Source organism: Uloborus diversus, chromosome 6, assembly GCF_026930045.1.
Source record: "Uloborus diversus isolate 005 chromosome 6, Udiv.v.3.1, whole genome shotgun sequence".
Lineage (NCBI taxonomy): Eukaryota > Metazoa > Arthropoda > Arachnida > Araneae > Uloboridae > Uloborus > Uloborus diversus.
Genome location: NC_072736.1, coordinates 78,792,716 through 78,814,558, shown reverse-complemented (window position 1 = coordinate 78,814,558; position 21,843 = coordinate 78,792,716).

Sequence of the window (21,843 nt, the reverse complement as noted above, 5' to 3'; positions counted from 1 at the left end):
AATGCAAGTACTGCAGGAAGTTCCTCACACGTGTTTCGGTTTTTCAAGGATTTCAGTGCAGAAAAGTGTGAGCTTTTCTGCATTATGGTGTTGCAGAATATCGTGTCTGCATGTCCTATGCTTCAATATTTTTGCATTTATTGCGTCGTTTCTTACAATTACTTTGTTGCACAAAGGTATTTATTAATTTCTCATTTTTAATCTTTACTTTAAATTTTCTGAGCATTTACGAATTGCTTTTTACCTCACTTGACAGAAATTGATATTGCTCTGACTTTTCAGATTACCATGATGAAAAGAATAATCTAGTTCGTTGTTTTTTATATTTTTTAAGGACTAATTATCGTCACTCACAAATCGTTCACTTTTTCGTTCATTCATTTTTAAGACTTAACTGAAGAAGATTGTACATTAAAAAAGGGGGAGGGGGTGCTCAAAATCACGTTTTTTATATGAAAAACACATATAAAGATGAAATTAAATAGCCAAACTTCTTCTAAATACAACATTTCCAGTTTACTAATTCCTATCATTTAAGATTGATAAGAAATAAAAATGTCATAACGGTGTACGCTGTAAATATAATCTTTATGATAAGTGTACGGCATCCTACTTACCATTTCTTTTTCGATGGATGTCATCGTATTATCTAATCAAGAAAATCACCAGTCATAATATGACGGGTGCGAATTTCTTCTCAATTTTCATTCCGTTCCATTCGTGAAAACAAGAAACCCAAAGACCCTGTCGCAATTCGTGATTTCGAAAATCATAACTGGAATTCAAGACGTCAAATTTCAAATAATTTTATTTCACATTCATCGGTACAATATTTTATTTAGCCTTAAAAGTGGTCAAAGTGTTTTCCAGAACAAAATAACAACAAAAGGTGTAGAGGAGGACAAAACAAAGCGAATACAATACTCATTCGATCCCATTGTTATCCCGGAAAACACTATTTTGTAAGAAACATAATATTCTTTTCCAAAGACATTTGGCATCCGTTCAGATATTCGTCTGTCGCCCACCACCCTCTCCCATCCCCCATTTTCGCAGACAACATGAATATTTCACGGTCGTTTGTTCGTCTCACCTTCCACCCCTGCCTGCAATTTGTCATCTTTAGATGTAAAGGTAGAAAGAGCAACTTGGAGGAATGTGGGGATGAGAAGAGACGGACAAATGGGAGATGCCACACCCTGCCTCCCTGGCAGGTAGGTGATCGTCTGCGGATGTGGAAGAGGAGAGACCCCCATCGTCTGCCAAAATCTGTCACGTGGTGTCGGACAATCAACTTGACACACGCGCGCGCTCCGGGATGATCTGTGCGAGGGTGACAGGGATGAGCACGTGTCGAGGAGAGAATGGATTCGAGTTTTGCTCTGCATCAAAACTCTCAATTATGTGATGTAGATTTTGGATTCATTCAGTCAGGAAGGTTCGTGAAACACACAGGGACGTGGCCAGGAGAGGCGCCGCCTGCCGTGGGAAATGTTTTGCGTCCCCCAACCAAATATTGAATAGAAAAAGAAAACTCTTCTCAAAATTAATTTGAGATGTGGGAAGTTTTTTTTTTAAACCTCTGAAAAAATAAATGCAAAAATAGTAGTATTTCGATCTGAAAAATTTCAGTTCAATAAAAAAAAAATGAATAGATAAATAATCATGACACCTTTGTGGAAGTTACCGAAAATTTTTCATTTCTAATTTTATCAATAAAAATATCATCATGAAAACCACAGCTAAGTGGAGAAAAATGTATGCTCCTCTGAAATATGTTTTAAATACAAAAAAAAAAAGTAAAATACAATGATCGAAATTTAAAAATTTGTAATCTAATCGCACCACCCCACCTAAGATTTTAGTTACGATTTCGAAAGACTGTTCGTTCAAAGCTAGAAACACCATTATTGTCACTTTATTTTTATTTATTTTTTTTTACGTGTCCAAAAACAATTTTGGCCTTCCCTGGACATTTATGCTAATGGCTGATTTTACTTTCCGAACAGACCATGTACAATATGCATTCAAGAAGTATTACATCTAACGCGTGTACGTGAGTACCCTCACTCATTCTTTTGAGTTATTAAAAAACATGGTAGGCAGGTTTACAAAGAAGTCATATGGCGTCCACTTCAGGCGCGGATCCTGGTGGTCATACTTCCTCTGAAGCATCCAAATATAACCTAAAACTGCATTTTTGAGGACTTAAAATTGCACCAGATCCCTCTAAAACCAGAAGCTAGATCCGCCCTTAGTCTACATCAGATTTTTTTTCCTTTGGATGCTTATTTTGGAGGTTGTGATAAATTTCCTCAGAATCGAAATCACGTGCTTTTAACTTTAAAACATTGAGGCCGTTGCCTTTCTATATGTGAACATACAATTTCATAATATTTTGACTCCTGTGAGGAAGTTAGTTTACTTACTTCATATCTAAAAAGTTTCCTGTGCAATACAATGTTGAAAAAAGAAAAGAGAATGCTAAATTTAGACTGCCACTGCAGAACAAATCGTCTGCTAAATGATTTACGTCATGTTTCTCCGCAACCATAAAGAATTCCTCCTCGGCCGAACTCTCGCATTTTACTCAACAGGGAATGGAAGTACATGAAGACTGAACTCTTGAGGCTCAAAATGGTAACTTCGGAAGCCATTCTTAGAAACGTCAGGTCTATTAGTAGTATAGAATGTAAACATATCTTGGTTTTTCTCAGACAAAGATCGAGGGGAATATAATTAGTGCAAAACGGTGAAATTCTTGCTGGCAATAAAAAAAAGTCGAGTGTTAATGATGATTTGCAGATGGAGGGAACGTTTGAGTGGGATAGATTCTTTCCTGTTAGTTGCATTGAAAGTTTTCTCATAAATAAGTACCTGAACTATTGAGAAAATGTGTAAAATTACCGAGAAACTTAGTTGGCGATTTATCTGTGGGCAATTCAATGGGTAACAGACGTATCATTTTTTGCTCAAAACATCCTGCTGCGACCAGGGTTGTCCGGTTTTTTCCATCCTGAAAAAACCGGAGGAAAAAAGCTAGGAAAACACCACCCAGGACAAAATGTCCACTTTTTTCGGTACATTAAAGTTCTTAAATTGAAACTGCTAAACTTAACAATAATAAGTAAATAAGTTGTTTTTTTATTGTAAAAAGGGGTGGGGGGCGGGGGGCGGACGGACGGTGTCCCCGAAATGTTTTTTTTTTTTTTTTTTTTTTTCATTGTAAAAATAAAGCAAATTGGTTTCAACCTCTTTTTCCTTTGGTGTGTACTCCCAAACAATGCCCCCCGCCAACAGCACTTATTAACTCGAAACAGCGTTGTCAACTTTTAGACCCGTCATTTCGAAATTTTTTCGAGGAACAAAGGTTGAGCTCTCAATGGAAATTTTATCTGAAAACAATAAAATCCACGACCATTAAATACATAATAACAGTTTTTTTTTTCAAAGTCGGATGGGGGGTGGGGTGCAATTGACCCCTGACCCCCTAAATGACGGCCCAGCTGGCAAATTGAAAGTAGAAAACATAACCATGCCAGCAGAGTGCAACACTGAGTTTTCTACAATCTCGTTTGAAGTCAAAATATACTTTTCAAGTATGGTGGTTTGGCCCACGTGGTTCAAAGGAACCCTAAATCAGTGGCGCTCAACCTACGGCCCGTGAGCCATATAAGGCACGCGAAGCTAATCAATGTGGTCTGTTATTATGTTCAATGCTAATGCTACGAACTATCTTCTGTTATCTTCCAAAACAACTGATCCTCTTCATTCGGTAATTGGTAAATGCAATTCTGGAGCCAAATGGTCGGAAATAAGTTTATTAAAAGCAGGTGGAAAGTACGTATTAATAAAATAAGCTTGCTGTAATGATGACAACTATTCTTGGTTTGAAATTTTCTTTCCTTTTTTCGCGTTTTCTCATGCTATCTAGGGAGAGAGAAAAAAAGTGTATTTAACTTTTATATAGTTTCTGGCCCGTGGTATTTAGTGAAAAAGGTTGTGCACCACTGACCTATATGCAGGGCTGCGGAGTCGGAGGGAAAATGACTAAGAGTCCGGGAATTTTAGAGACTTCTACTCCGACTCATTTGCCCCAAAATCAGTCCATCTCCGACTCCGACCCTGATCCTGGCAGAGTTGTCGACTTTGAGGGAAAATGACCGACCCCGACTACGACGCTTGAAATTTTAAACCTTAGACTCCCGACTCCCACTCCTCTACCCCAAAAACAGTCCGACTCCGACTCCACAACCCCGCCTATATGACTGTTAAAACAAAACAAACAAAAAAAAAAAAAAAAAAACCATGTAGTTTTCTTCTTTAGCTTTTGACGAGAAGTCACGCAGTGAAAATAGGGAGTTGTTTTATGCGAGAACTGCGCTATAACGGGAGTTCCTTATCCTTCTGTGCTCGTTTTATGCGAGTGTGAGTGAGGTGAAATTCAGACAGCGAGCCGCCTTGGCGATGAGACGACGAGATAATAAACAAAACGAAGGGGAATCGCCAAAAGGTAAAAATATGCGTCGCTCTTGCACCAGATGGGAGCTTTATTGTTAACACAGGAAGGCAAGCTACAGTCATCGCCTTATCCTATCCAAATATATAGAGAGTAAATAAAGAGTATCCAAAGGACGAACTCGTTTTCTTTTGCCCTCTTCTTAACTTTTTTCGCGAAAAAGAAAAAGATGGCTTCGGCGGAAGTAGGCAGGCTTTATGGACTCGTGAAAAGTCAAGACGACGTTACCTCTTTGACGAATGGTTATTTTATACAAAGTCAGAAGCCATTGAAAACGGAGGCGAGGCCCGCGGTACATTCTGAAAAAAAGTGGTTTCGATGTCTTTCTAGGGAAGATTACTTTGAAATTTGACATTTATTCACTCTTCAGTGTTAGTGTCCGCAACATAAAAGATACCAGTCCTGTCCAAAATTTAACTCAAAGAATATAACAGGCTTGTAGCTAGCAGGGGCACCACGAACTTAAATGTTCGGGAAGGAGAAAATCCTCAATTTTCCGAATGGAACTCCAAGTTTTGCTGAATGATGATAGATTTTCCCAAACGGGACTCCAAATTTCGCCAAATTGTGATAATTTTGCCGAATAGAACTCCAAATTTTGCTGAATGATGATAATTTTGCCAAATCGTCAGACAAAATTGCCGACTGAGGAAATTTTTGGAAGGTCAGAGTGACTTCCCATGCTCCCGTACCTCCCATCGGACGGTAAAGTCTAGGGCGCATCGCTAAGAGGTGGGGTGATGTGGAGAAAAGCTTAGAAGATTGTCTCCTATGTCTGCAATAGTGAAGTAGCGTGTTTTGCTTCTTGATTGTGATTTCTTATCAACTTCAAGTTATTCCACAATCAAGAAACACTACAACCAAGAAGCAAAACACGCCACTTCATTATAGCAAGCATAGGAAAAAAGCATTGTTTAGCCCCAAAATGGCGGACGTGTCGCTACTTAAGCTGCGATCTAGGACTTTAATCCTAGCAAGTGTGCGGCGCGTACAACGCACGAAAGCCCGAAATGGGGCGCGTGCTGCACATACTTCTATCACTCAAACATTTTTTTTTCTTTCACGAATTTATGAAAATAAAGCTTCTAATAAGTTGTAAGTCGAATTAATGTGCGGAATTTTAAATAGATATTGAAAAATAAAAATAAGTCTCGATTTTCTGAATGCATAGCATAGTTCAAGAAAAATAAAGTGAGCAGTGTGTTGGTCCAGTGTTCATTAATGTCTAATCTTTACTCAAATTCTTCTTTGTATTTGTACAGGCACATTTTAAAATATAAGTAACTAGAAGAGAAAAAGTCTTAAGTTTTAAACTTACTGAAACCAATTTGAATTAAATGTCTTCTTCCCCTTTTTTAACAATTTCATTCTGATTTAGGTAGTTGTAACTTGAGTTCGTAATTAATAATATTGAAACAAGAAAACCAATCGATAGTTGAGGCAAACCTAACCTGGCAGCGTAGTAATGCTGTGATTAGGATCTGCGCAGCCTTTACAATGCTGCCAAGTTTGGTTTGCCCGAAATAGTTTTGTTTACTTTTTCCATGTAAGCGTGAAAGAATTTTTTTGTTTTGTATTTCCTTTTTTGTTGGAAACAAAATAAAATTCTACAGACAATGCAGAAATTGCTAAAAAATACGTCATTTTTCTCTCCAAATTTTGTGTTTTTTATTGATGTTGTCTAATTTTTCCCATTGTCATACATTGAAATCTATTGAATTTCGCAATGTCTAGCCAATGGAAAAGATTATATATGTGACACGTTAAAATTCTGAAATGTATGAAAGATACCGGAAAAAAATCTATTGTTCCGGGAAAGAAATTTCTTAGAGTCATTAGTCAGGATGTTCATTGCTTTTTACCGGATTTAAACCAGTTGAGTTTAAGATTAAAATGGTTCAACGTTAAAAACAATTTTTTTTTTTTTTTTTTTTACTTCTTCACATTCGAAGTCTTCGAAAGTCTTCGGATAAACAGAAACCCATTTATTTTCAATTCGAAAAGTTTCGAAAGTTAGTCATCCGAAACGCTGACTCTCTCTCTCTCTCTGGGAGGTCTCAAAAGCTTGGTTTTGTCTCCAGTAATATCTGGTGCTAGCTCAGTTGATGTTTTATAGCATTTTTCATTTGATAGCAAAATTCGTGTCCGAGCCAGCATATTATAAGAACATTTTTTGCTCATCAGAGGCACTGGTGGTCCACCGTGTATCGATGCGTAACGAAGGCGTCTCAAAAGTGCTATTTGTGGAAGTTGCTCTACGATTAGGTTAATATCTAATGTTGACACATTACCAAAGACATATGGGGCAGTGAGAAGCAAAGGGATGTAAGTGGGCATTTTCAAGTTTTGAACAAAACGCGTTTAAAGATAAGTAATTCCCAGGTAAGCTTTCTTTGTTTTTTTTTCTTCTAAATCTTGCTGTATAGCAGCACCTACCAGCAGGGCCCGATTCAAGTTTTTGAAGACACTGGGCACGAAATTTATTTTGTGCCCTCCTCCCTCCCCTGAGCTTATTTTATATCTGTACTAAATTTGAGGGTACCTTATATTACCAAATGTATTATAAAAAATAGAAGTGACAGTATTACGATAACTAAGCATGATAATATAAGATGTCGTCAAACTTTGCCCGTTGCAAAAAGCCATTAACATTAAAATTATCTATGGTATAAGTTTAAAAAGTGTTTAAATATAGAACGAACTTGGAGTGGTTTCGGGATTTGCGAAAGAGATTGAATTTTTACAGGGATTTTTTTTCTTCTAGATTTAACATTTACATCTTTCTATAGTGCAATCTGGAATAAGTCCAAAATCAAAATATTACCTACAGATTTGTTGCACTGTATGTACAATAAATGAATATTTTGAAATGCACTTAATTATAAAAAGTAATCCATTTTATTTAACGTACAATTTATGTCCATCCTCGTCGCTATTTGTACTGTATGTACAATAAATGAATATTAGGAAATGCACTTAATTACAAAAAGTAATGCATCTTATTTAACATACAATTTTATGTCTCTTACTTTGCATTTTCATAATTCCAATCTTCATCTACATCTGTTGCCACTCATACAATATTATTTATTTGGCACGTTATGGTTATTATTATGACACCCCTCCCCCAACTGTTGGTGCTCTGGGTCCGTGCCCCATGTGCCTATGCCTTAATCTGGCCCTGCTTATCAGAGCTACTAGTATTATCTATTTCCCCAAAATAGAGAAGAGGTTCACCTAGCATTTGTACTGCTATCTCCAAAATTTTAATTTTGGCACCAAATCCCTTTGCTTATCACTGCCTCATATCAGTTTTAAAATTCAATACGCATCTCCAGAAATTAAAAGTTTTCAATTTAATAATAGCATTTAGAGAAACAAAAAAGAGGTAAAGCAATTTTTATGTCTGCGGTTTAATGCCCGTTCCCGTTTTCCTTTACACAAAATTAGGGTCAAAAATCATCTCATCCTCTGTTTTCTAAATTTTTCTCTAGCAATGAGATTTTTTTTTTAAATCTTGTCAGTTTCTGTGGCTTCAGGTAAAAAAATTTCAATAAATTAAAAATTATTAAAAATTACTTGAGAAATAATACGAGACAGGGGTGGACTGGCTACCTTTGGCCTGGTCGGCAAAATCACATTTTGGCCCACCATTGTGAATTTAAAAAAAATGTATAGTGCTTCTGTATAAGCAAAAATACATTGGCCCTGTTCCCATTATACTTCAAAGCTTAAATATTTATGACAGGTTAGAGGACCATGTAACGATAAGAACTCAAATTGGGGAAAAAAAAAAAAAGGAAATGAAAAATAATACTTCGCACTCAAAACACTTTAAGTTTTTAATCTGTATTTAAATTACATACATATATGGTACAATAAAACCATTCCACGGAAAAACGAAAATTTTGTCAAAAGCATAACAGCTCATATATTTCATTAACAGTTATAATAAGGGTAATGAACAAAATTTTGATGCTTAAGGAATCGCAAACGTATGTATGATTTTTTAAGAAAAAAAAATTGTTTATTACATTTTACATATTTGATAAAATAGATAAGCTTTCACGTGCGGGACGAAATTGCGGTTTTTTCGTGGAATGGTTCAAAAAGGTTGAACTGTAAAATTTGGGCACTGAAATAAAAAAATTGATTTCACTCAAGCGTTGAGCAACCGAGATAGTTTTGCTGAGCTGGAAGCTATACTGTCAATCACTTTATCATAGTCGTAATTAAATGATCGCTCGACATGAATCAAGAAGATCTTGTCCAAGGTTTGAACGTAAGCGATTTCTTATCACTTACGAGACCAAAAAATATCTTTCACACGAAACTTGAGTACATGAGAGAGTAAGGACGTACATGTATTTATATACTACATATAAAAAAGGGTACATTGGTGCACAAAGATTAAATTCGTGCAAAAGTTTAAAAGCGCAAACTATGCATCTTTTACATGCTTATTTATGACATTGCGTATTTTCTACATTACCTTCATCATTTAAATCCTCAGAGGAATCATCGTCTAGGTTTTCGGACTCCGCAGATTCTTTTAATGGCTTGTTGCAGTCGGAATAATGCGTAGAAAATTGAATAAGTTCTTCATGAATTTCTCCTCTGCCAACTTTTGCACAATCCAATAAAGTACACAATACATTTTGCGTTAAGTTTCCTACTAGGGATTTACTTTAGGAAGCGAGCAGGAACTAGCCAAGCAATGTCTTTTATGAGTGGTTCATTTGTAACAAATCGTGCCTTGAGTAGTGCAATTGTGGTATCCAAATTAATGTAGTAGATGTTCACTTCAAACTGTTTGGATGATAAATTTAACAGCCTTGCATCATAACGAGATAATTCATCAGGATTTCGCTTAATTATTGGATTTCTCTTTCCCAGAAGAAAACCTTCAATATCGACGAAGCAACATTCTTCAGTTAATTTATTTTGCAGATAAGAGGCAAATTCCCTCGCCTTTTTAAGAATGGAATCGAAATCCTTTCGTTTTCTCTCAAATTACAGTATGAATTTTCTTGGTGGCTGTCGAGTAGAGTAATTTGTTTCAAAACTAGTTGACAATTTGTTGATTGTGGCTGAGAGCAGAACGATGACTAACATGAGTTTTGAAACACCAAAACAAAGTAATGTTGCAAATTTTTGAAATTTTCATGGAATCTTCGAATAAATACATCGTTTTATGAAGTGAATGCTTTGGTGGAAAATTAGTCAAATTATAAAGCACACTGCTTTATTTTCAGTTAGGGGAAAGTTGGGAAAAACCGTACCTTTAAGCTTCGAAGTGAAATTAAAAACATTTAGAGACATTACTAGGATAAAAACTAGTCAACACACTTCCTAATACATTTGAGAGGCAATATCCTGAGTTTGGAAGTCTTAATGTATGCGGTTATTTCACTGTTGATTTTTTGTGAATCTTTGCAAAATGACGATTTTGTAATATAGGTAGGACAGTCCTCGGGGGGGCCTCCAAATTATTGTGGGCTTAGGGCCTCAATTTTAGTTAGTCGGGCCCTGCTCATGTATAAACACCCCAAAGCATGGCCCGCGCATTTATTGCAGAGTCAGGGCCGCTTTGTCTGATGGTGCAGGCCCCTTCAATTTTCGTTAATAGACGTACAAATATAAGTTTCTAACTCTTCTTTTTCATCTCGGACTCTTTTACAGGCCGCGTCCGTCCCCAATTTCTCTGCTCCCCCACCCCCCGTTTCCACAATGTGGGAGCCAAGGAGCTCTAAAAACTAGAGAGAAAGTTAATGAAAAGAGAGGAATGCATTCGCACGTGTGGACTTCCATGTACTTTGATCCCTGTTTAGGATGGAAAAAAATAAACCTGTTTCCTAACGCTTTTTTCACTTAGAGAAAACAAATTACGCGTTTTTTGTTTTAAATATTTTTATCATAACACTTTAAAAAATGTTAGGTGTGAATTTAAATGTATAACGTTCCGTTTAAAATTGCTTGAAGTGGCCCACTCAGCGGTTGACCCAGTCGGGAATCCCCGACTAGCCGACCTGGCCAGTTTTCCCCTGATACGAGATAAGAAAAGTTTTCTGATTTGGCCATCATTTCTATTGATTGCAAAATCTCTGAAAAAGCTAAATGCACCAAATTTATTGACACATTTGCTTCACAGAAGGCTAGAAAAGTTATTTTATGAGAAATTATTCGGTAGTAGAAAGGCTGACTTGGTATTGATTCACTTGGAGGACTCAGTGACCACGACATACTTAACGCGTCCCAGTCACCATTAACAAACGCGGAGGATCTTCGACCGGCTTGCATTGAACGTGGGACATCTCAGTTACGAGTCCGATCAGGTCTCTTCTGCTTTTTGCCACTTCAGTGTGTTTATTGCCTGCTTAGCTGAAGTAGAACTTACTATTAAATCGCTAGGAAGTAAATACAGGAAAGAGGGATTGCTTTTGCAGGGGGGCCCTCCTTAGAGCAAGGGCGCCCCCCCCCACCAGTCACCCGAAACCACGAATACCTCCTAAAATTCTGAGGTTCATGGAAAAGAGGAAAATACCTTTTAAACCACCCCCTAAAACTTTCAATGGCACCATGCCACCTGCCCCCCCCCCCCCCCAGGAGGAAATACCTGACTTTTGTGCTTATAAATAAATGTCTTCGGAAAGCCACAGAATTGTCTTCTCCGAATTATGCGTATCCATTGGTACTGCTCTACAGACCTTCAGTTGGTCGAGAGAAAATCGTTAGACATTGATAGATTTCTTTCATATCGTAGATCTAACTCAAAAATAGGAAGCGTAAGTAAAAGACATGTTTGAATCGTGAATGAAAATAAAAATAGTTTTTGGCTTTTTGTTTCCGGATGAGGGGAAAAGTTTTTGATTTTCTAAATTAGGAAATAATATCTGATCTTGTTCAAAAATTTCTTGGAACCGAAAAAACAAAAATGTCATCGGAGTTCCCGAACTCGAATTATTCCTTCAAAAATAACCGGTAGAGGGAGGGGGAGGGGGGGGGGGATGAACCAAGAAAAGTTTAAAAAATAGGGGAAAAGAAAAATACACATATATATATATTATTTGAATTCTGAAAGTTTGAATTCAAATTGTGTTTTTCGCAATCACGAGTTGCGACAGGACCCTTCTCATTGGAGTTATTGCTTCTAGAAGAGGCTCCAACCCCCCTCCCCTAGAGATTTGTAACGTGTTGGTTTTCAGAAAATAATTCACATGAAAGCCTTTTAGCTAGAGTAGTTTCCTCTGTAAAATCTACAAACATTGAGAAAATCAGACGTGACAGGACTTAGTCAAGATAATTTGAGTTATTTATTGACCAGTTAAAGAAAAAAGTTAAACATATTTATTTAAAATCTTTGAAGTATTTTTTAAATGCCGTTAAGAGTTAAGAAATACTATTAAGGTTCAAAATTTATTTTTTATGTCCATTGTCTGCGGTAAGAACAAAAAAAAAAGAAGTTTAAATTGTGAAAGTATTTAAATTAATTAATTTTTAAAAAACTTCTCAGAAAATTTTAAAAAACACAAAAGTTGGCTAAATAATGGGGGGTTTTTAACCAGGTTTTTTCAAAAAAAAAAAAAAAAAAAAACCATTGGGTCCAATCCGGCCAACCCTGGCTCAAATTGGAAGTTTTATTTTGGAGATTTTTTTTTTTCTTTCTTGTAGTTCATCTTACAATTTGCTTCTACTATTTCTTTTCCATCAAGGAGATGGGGGGGGGGGGGGTAGGTTGAATTCAAAAATTTCCCATGAAATTAATAAATAAATAAAAACACCTACATCTGGATTTTAGTGAAAAATTTTCGACCGCTTGATAGAATAAATTTGATATTATTTTTATTGAGCAATCACGATTGCTTATTGTTCTCACTTGACTGTTTTTGGCGTCTTTTGATTTTTCCCACCGCCACCCTTCGCACCATCACCGTCGACGGGCTCCTCACGATGCTGCTCCTGTAGCGAAAGCCGTCTCCAGGTTGCATCCATGTCCTACACACACGCGCATACATACACAACTACACACACGCACGCACACAAAACATATACACACACATACACATACCTACACACACACACAAAAACACACACATACACACAACTACCCACACATTCATGCCTGCACACAGGCACAAACACATATGCCTACACACATACATATACACCCCCCCCCCCACACACATTCATACACACAACTACCCACACACTTATGCCAGCACACAGACACAAACACACACGTCTACACACACATACACATAACCCCTACACACAAACACATACCCCCTCGCACAAACACACACGCCTACATACACACACTCGTAATTGCGAAAAACATAATTTGAATTCAAGATGTCAAAATTCAAATTAATTTTTTTTTATTAACTTTCTTTTCACAGAATATATATTCTCTTGTGTTCATTTGTCCCCTCAAACAACAACATATTTAACTTTCAGAAGTGCTTGAACTCTTAAAAAAGGTTTTGGATTGGCATTCGCAAAAGTAGTCTTGTTTAGTTCGTGACTAGCTTCCTGTTACGGTAAATGTAATTTATTTTTGTGTTTAGCGGGAATTTAATTGTTGTGTACGTTGAGCCTTCTTTCATGCTTTCATTCATTCATGTTTTCATTCACGATAAAAAAAACTGTTCTGTTTGCGAAAAAAAAAAATCCTTACGAGAGAGATTGTTTTGATTTCAGAAAATGTTTTGTTTTTGAATCTGGCAATCGAAAAGTAAAGCAGTAGATGTTCCGAACACCAAATGTTGATGCTTTGTGTATAGTTAAAAGCGTGATTCTCAAAGTAAAACTTTAAAGATGTCATCTATTCTTCAGAATAAAATTCGTCTAAAGCAAAGCACGTGATATTTACTGTATTTCCAGGATTTACGCAATTTCGTAAGTAAATTTTACTAGTTCTAGCGCAAACATTTTTGTTTGTTATTCATGTTTACCACTTTGTTTTACGTGAATGTGTAATGAGTGCAATTTCATTTCACAAGTTTAGTATAATATGAATTCAAGTAGCTCTATTTCGATTTGAAAATGTGCCTTTCAATTTAAAAATTATTTTATTATTTCACTTACGATCATTTTAGTCTCATGTACAGAAGTATTTTGAAGTTTATGTCATTGAAGTTAATAACGCACTCAATTAAACCAACTCTTCTGATTGGTTTTATTGAATCAATTTTTGCTCATTATTTTGAAATTATGTCATTCGCTGTATCATAAGTAGTACCTTTGTTGCTTTAAAAAGTTTGTTTACGTTATGTCTTTTGGCAACTTAAAACGTTTGTTTAGGCTATAAAGGGCCATTCATTAATTACGTAAAGATGATTTTCGCAATTTCTGACCCCCTCTCCCTACCCCCATGTAAGGGTACGTGAGATTTTTCAAACCCCTTCTCGCTATTCTTACGTAAGATTCCATTTCGTTTTTCAAAATAATAAAATAACGAATCTAACATCACTGGAACCGTTTTTAAATTCACTATTATTAAATTATTTTTAAAAACCTTTTTGTGTCAAGAAATATTTTCTAAAAAGTTGGAATCTAGACTGAGCATGAAACAGTAATGTAAAACCTAATGTTTTTTACCTCCCAAACACAAATGAAATATGAGCCCTGCCAAACCACTCGACCGCCCGATTTCTAATATAAAATATCGACTTAGAAAATTTTACGTCAGAATGGGTTTGACTCCGCTCCCCTCCCAAAGTAGTAAGGATATGTAGATTTTTTCAACTCCCTCCCCTTCGAGAGACCCTGACGTAATTAATAAATGGTCCCTAAGTATTTAACCTAAAAATAAAAAAAAAGCTGGATCAAAGAAGTTTAAAAAATCCCTCTGTTTTGCCTTGCAAACATAAAAATTGCTAGGAAAATTAAATTTTGAATCAGTTTTTCATCTTTTCATCTTAATTCAAAGCTTTTAAACGAAAATTAGCATTCACAGTAAAATGAAAATACCAGATGGTTCTTGAAAATGCAGATGTTATGCAAACCATGAAGCTAGCAGAAGTGCAGGATATTTCACTTTCTTGTAATAAAGAAACATATTTATTTGTGAACGACTCATTGTATAATTAGTGCTTTAATACTCACTACAGATAAAACTCATTCTGAAGTGTTATTATATAGATATATTTTGAATATTAGTTTAAAAATTGGTGAAATGACCTATATAACGCCAAAACCTGTATAACGCAAAAACTCGGGTCCCAAGGTGTGCGTTATAACAGTCTTCTACTGTAAGACGAATATATTAGCTAGTTGAAGTACAGTAAAACCTGTGAAGTTGATTACCTGTCTAATAGTCCAGTTGCTTACTTAAGGTAAAAGACATTCCGTGGGAAATTTCGTGAGGAAATTATGAGACCAATTCTAATACATTCCTTATGGCCTATATAACTATGCCTCACCGGGTGTTTTGTTTGAATTCGTGTCAGACGGCCTGTGTGACGTCATTAATCCAAGATGGCGGCTGCACTAGATATTGATGAAAATTCTCGGTTTTAACGCATTTTTGAGGCCTATTTATGATTTTTTTTTTTTCAACTTGTATTACATATTTAATATTTTAATGCGATTACTTTTCAAATTTAAAAACAAATTGCCCATATAGAATAAGTTTTTTTTTTTTCTTTTTTTTTCTTTCGTTATTTGTGATTTTCGATTCAGATTTTATGAACTTTTTTAGTTACCAATAGCAGTTAAAAAATATTTTGGAAAGCTTTCCTCTTGAACCTGCCAAATCATGATGTTTACTCTTTAACATTTCATTTAATCCAATCATTGCTTTAGTTTTATCAGAAAGCCTTGCCAGCTCTGGAGAGGTCAAAAAAAAAAAAAAAAAAAAAAAAAAAATCGCGCTTAAGTATTTTTCTTTTGAGTTATATTTACTATTCCACCAATTACGTTCATTCTCCTATTCTCTTGCTCTAAAGCTTCATATGACCCTAAAGCACAAAATGGTACAGAAGACTTTTTAACAATCCAATTTCCTTCCATAAATGCATTCCAAAGATTTGGATGCTTAACTTAAAGACGCTTCATATCAATCAGGTACCATGATATCATACTTGCATAATTTGTTAAATCCAAAGCGAAGAAATAGGGAACGAAAGCTTCCAACGAAGAAATATGTAATTCCCAATTTCCTGACCTAACAAACCGTACAAAAAGTAGCATAGTATCAACCATTTGCATATATAACAAAGCAAGTTTAAATATTGGTCTTCCACTTGATTCTGTATCCTCAAAATCTTTCATTTTTTCATGTATTTTAAAATCTATTAATATCTGCATTACATTTGAGTGAAGTACTTTTGCTTCACAATACTTTTTTTCTTGAAAGCAATTGATTAGTTTTTGCACTTTATAATCGCTTTGAAATTTAATTTCTTCATTGTGTGTATAAAAGGCATCGAGATAACATTTGAATAGTGCAACCCTTAACGTAGAATGTGCTTCTATAGCCCGTCTAACACACTTTCCTGCAAGAATTTTTTACACTACAGCTTCACTGTATAACTCAGTCAAAGTGGAGTCGAGACCTGTACCATCTAAATATAACCCAATTGCTCGCAGCATAGCCATAACCGTATGAATTCACCAGGCCTAATAATCCAATTATGGGACAAGTTTTTGTTTGCCATAGCAAGTTTTGAAACTGGTTTGTATAACCCAATATCCATGGTGACTACTGTCGGTGAATTTTCTCCTAAAATATATTTAGTTACGTCTTCTAGTTTCTGCATGAAAGTAAGCTGTGTTGATGAAAAACTTGAGCTGCTATAGATGAGATATAATACACAAACACGCGTTTCAGTGATATGCTGTTTTTTAACTATAGAGTTGTACGGACAAGTTTGGAATTTGGATACCAGGTTCAGGGCTTGATGCACTTCCATCATCTACGTCACTTTCAGATTCATGTAAATCATCATTAACAGATTCATGTTTTATTTGCTGAACGCGGGCCATCATCCAAAAAATATCTTCTAAGTGGAACTGATTTAATATCTCACTTTCTGTTTTCTTATCTTCTAATACTTCTCCAAATGCTGAACATTTGGGCGTACTTGTCTTTGCAATTTTATAAGACGTTATTTCAGTCAAGGACTGAGGTAATGTCGAAAGGGAACTGAAGGCTGCTGAAGGTGTGGTAAGAGAAAGTGAAATTTGTCTATCCGAGTCTTTTTTCTGTTGATAAAGTACCATTACTGTGCCATGCAAAGTAACTTTTCCATAAGATGTGCCTTCAAGGAAATCAATGTTATCTGCAGCACAAAACAGAAATCTTGCCTTTATCAGATCAGGAGGAATATAGATCCCGCCACTCTCATCCATGCGCCTTGTTACCTCATTCGCTATCTGTGTTTCCAAACGTAGAACTTTAGCATAATCAATCGAAACTCCTATTTTATGTAAAAAATCAAATATAAATTTGCTTCGGGTAGCAGAGTGCATTGTAAGGCCAACACCAACTTGCAAAGGCATGTCTCGGGTGTGTCGATGAACAGTTTCTTTTGAAGCTTGGTACGGAGACCGTATTTCATACATGAATATGTGTGACAGTCTTTTGCTTTGTTTAGCACGGTATTGTCCTGCACCTCAGAAGTAGAATTAATTTCAAATTTTCCGTTGCAGTGCCATTTAAAAAACTGGTCAACTTCGGTTGGAACGGCATCAACTATCTGATTCTGATCAAGAGAGCCTGTAAATATCCATTTCTGATGAGATAAAACTGCTTTGCGTAAAGTGTTTGCTGCTTCAAAGATAGTTCTCATGTTTTTCCAATGTGTATAAAATCATCTTCTGCATTAGCTAGGGTAATGTCTACAGTTGCCTTTAAAGACACGCGTTGCGACTCATTTTACTTTCTGGATTACTAAATATAGCGTCATCCATTTCTTCTTGAATGAGATTTTTAATTTCTTTTCGCGTTTTACTTTTTCCTTCATTTTTATTTGCAATTGACTGATAATTCATTTCAAGGTCTGCTATTGTAGTAACATTTCCCTCAACAAGAAAATCATTAAATGCACACAGAAATTCTACGTCTGTTGCTTCATTAGAAATGTCTTGCGACTTTGTTACTGCATCAGGATCGTGATGTTTTCGTAAAACATTATGTACATGTTTTGCCCAGCAAGATTTATGGTATAAAATGAGGGTCTCCTGGATCCGTACAGTCACTGAGTTTAATTTTGAAAGTTTCATTTTTGGAAATTTCAATTGTTTTTTGTAATTGCTGACCTGCAGAATCTGTTTTTATCACCACCAATGGTTTTTTTTACACTCCCATTTTCGAAGCAGAAAACGCTTATTTTTGTCATCAACGACAATTTCGGATCTCGTTGTGAAGCCTACAACATTGTCTTCATGAATGGAAGTAGAACAAGGTGGTTCATTCTTATCCATTTCGTGTAATCTCTTACTTCTGTCCATACTTGCTTCATTAGTGCACTTCTTGTAGCATTCTGCATGCCATGATGCGTTTTCATTTTTCAATTCTTCTACGGTCGCATTCGTTAATCTTATCCTTAAGTAATGTATACTCTTTGTCATTCCATTCTGCTCTCTTCTTGATACATTCTAACACTCTATCATAACCAATGGGTTTAACTAATCGGTCTTTCTTAATCTGACAAAAAATACACAGCTTGTAATTAATTTGTAGCCTTGCTTTTTTTGAAGATGGAGGAAAAGAAACTTGTAAATGAGTTTCTGGGATGGAAGACATCGTGAATAAAACAGCAGAAATAGGTTAAGGAAAAAATAACCGTACTTGTAGATCAGATTATTCACCAACGAACCGGCAAACAATACTTTCTCTACTCAGAAGCTTTTTCTTTTACTCTCCCTACGAATTCCTTAAGAGCACCCCCGATCTAATACGATATTCACATCCGGTCAAAGAGGTCAAGGGTGAGGGTCAGAAAATCGTCCTGCACGGAACTGTTTTGCGTTACTGGGGCGCGTTCTAAAGGATGTAAGAAAAGCTCCTCGTAAAGCGCAATTATACAGGTTATTAGGTATTCTGTTAAACGATTACACAGTCGAACATCGTTAAAACGTACTCAAAGGGACATTCAAAGTAAATTTGTCTCAACAGTAACTCGTTTCATCTAAAAAACAATAGCGATGAGTGTGTTAAGTGATTTTCAACAGAAGGACTGTGCCCGCAAATGTAGTTCGCTTTAGCAGTACTTCGTTATAATCGTGTTCGAATTAACGAGGTTCAACTGTACTAATGTTTACGGATCTTAGCCTGAAAAATGAAAATATTTTTAACTGCGAAAGCTCACCCGAGATACTTTTAAGTTGCTAATTAGAGTGTGCCAAGGTAAAAAAATAGCATTTATTAGAATTTTCTATAAAAATGAGTCAATAAACAAATAAATCAAATATTTTGTTTTTAATTTATAATAAGAAGGTGAATGGAATATTAATCAAGTAAATTCACCAGAAAATTATCACAAAATACTCAAAAATAAGCTTATAATTTCAAAAACTCATCAAAGCCGCCATCTTGGATTGATGACGTCATACAAGCCGTCTGACACGAATTCAAGCAAAACACCCGGTGAGGCATAGTTATATAGACCATAAGGAATATATTAAAATTGGTCTCACAATTTCCTCACGAAATTTCCCACGGAATGTAGTATGCCCCCCTACTATAAGTTGACAGTTTTTTTTCAGGCACGGAATTAGCGCTTATCATATAAATCAACCTTTGTAAGTTGACAACCTGTTCAAGTTGACCACTAAAGTAGTGACCGCAAGTGGTCAACTTACACAGGTTTCACTGTAGTAGTTAAAAACGGTACTTCCTTCTGGTTTATACTTTTTTTACACCTACTACTCACTATTTTTTTTTCCCCGTTCTTTTATTTTCTTCTTTCTTTTTTTGAGAAAGTGATAAGTACTTTGCAACTCCGATACACGTGTAATTTTTTGACAACTTTGTGCTTTTTTAATATTGTTGTTTAAAATTTCCACTTGGCTGCTTTACTGTGGAAAGAATGTTACCCATAGCCGTGTGCAATCGTTGTATGTTGTACATAGGTTTTATTTATACCTCCTTTCCTCATCGCAGAATTCAAAAATAAATTAAGCTGCTAAACATACTGTCCAACCACGGATTGCATGGAATTTTCAAACATCCAGATAAGACGAATCTATGTGAATAAGGGGGAAAAGTAATAATTTGATGCGCGTATTCCGCTCATTTGAATGCTTTTGCAAAAGCTGACATCGGTAAAAAAATCATGGATTTGTCCATTTCCAGCTGTAAAATGGATGTTTCTCTTTCCATACAATCCGTGGTCAGACAGCATCTTGTTCTCAACATTCGTGGAAATTTTATTGCTGTTCCATACTTCTAACCAGGGCTGTGGAGTCGGAGTCGAAGAGTCGGAAGTCGACAGATTTTGGGGTAAAGGTGTCGGAGTTGTTAGAAAATATGCCGATTCCGGAGTTTTTTATTTCTTTAATTTTCTCTGACTCTCCTTGTATTTTTCAAAAAACTGATTACCTATTAATTTGACGACATACTGATAAGAAAATGCTTGTCATTGTGGCAATCAGCTGGCTTGATTGTTTATTGAGCTTTCTGTAACAACTACCTACGCAGTCTTCTAGTTTGCTTATTTTTTAACTTTATTTAAGTGATAGCAACTGTCAGCAAACAGTTTTGTTGCGTAACATTTCCCAAGTAATCACTTTCAAATAAAAATAATAATATATTTTTTACCTCGATCTCACTTATAAAATAGTAAAAGGAATGTATAAATCGCTTGAGCAAGTCGGGAAACTTCTGAGGGTGCTTTGTAAATTCAAATAAGTATTGGCTTGTCCCGAAAGCGCAAATCTAAAACATCCGATAAAATAATTTTTTAATCTAAAGACTTTATCTAAGAAAGCTTCGTTATCACTAAAAAGTTCAAAATAAAATCAGTACATGATTTCTTGGTTACAACACTCAATAAATGTAGTTAATCCAAAAATCTTCTTATTAAGGTTAATTCTAAAGTTACCAATAAAACTAAAATTAAAAATTAAGCCAAGCAATGTAGCTATAATAAAAGCTCTTCGTACAAAGCTCTGAATACCGCCGCATTTTGGATAAAATTTGCTCCAGACGACCAGACGTACATGTACCCGCAGGGGCGCCGACTTGGAAAAATTATTATTGGGGGGGAGGCGGATGTCACCGGGGTCTAGGGAGTATGTTAAAGCACGGAGCCCCCCCCCCCCAAAAAAAAATCAGATTTTTGTGCTTTGAAAATGCCAACTTACATATTTTCTGGTGCGTATTATTTATACAAACAAACAATATGTGACATGGCGTTTTCAAAGTAAAACAATCTAAAAACTGGTACACAAATTTTCTGCTTCAATTACATCATGTCGCTTGCCTTAAGTGAGGGACAATTTTGCAGTTCCATTTTGTGGGGAGCCGTGCAGTGCCATAGCTAGGCTACAGCACTATACAAGGTAGTGCATTTGACTTGCATGGAAAAGCCCCCTGTGGCACCGATTTATAACAACTATTGGGGGGGGGGGGAAGGGTGCCATAACCGGGGCCTTTCCAGGGAAATTTTCTAAATTTGAGATAAAAACTAGTGAGTTTTAAAGTTTAAGCATTTTAGAGTCATATGATAAACATTAGAACCCCAAAAACTCGACTCTCGGTAAATCGACACTCTGAGAAATTCGACAAGCCGACATATTTCTTGGCTTTGAAAAAAAAAAAAAAACGCATTGTAATTTTGTAAAAAATTTACAGTAATAATTACGCTTTAAGTCTATTACAAAGCGGTGAATATATAGCTCTGAAAAGATTGAAATGATATTTAAATAAATCTAAACTATCATTAAAAGAATAAAGCATAAAAAATTGCTGTCGCACTTTGATTACTATAGGTGAAATAACTAATTTAAGCTTGCTTTGAATAAGGCTCAGAGTTCATTAAATAATTTACTTTTACCATTTTACTACTACCATTTTTTGTGCATAATTGTTTTAATGTATAACTAGCTGTACCCGACGCGCGTTGCTACGCCAAGAAAAAAATACATCATTATACTGATTTTCATGACGATCGGTTGAACGGGGCTGAAGTTGCTACTCTGCAGTGCCACCTGGTGGCGAGTGGCTTCAATGAGCATATTATGCACCTTCTCCGTGGAAAAATACATATATATAGCAATTTTCATAATAATCGGTCCAGGTATCAAGTGAAGCCGTGACTATACTCAAATTTTGTACTCACGCAGCTTGCAAGATCGATCAATCGCTAAAAATATCA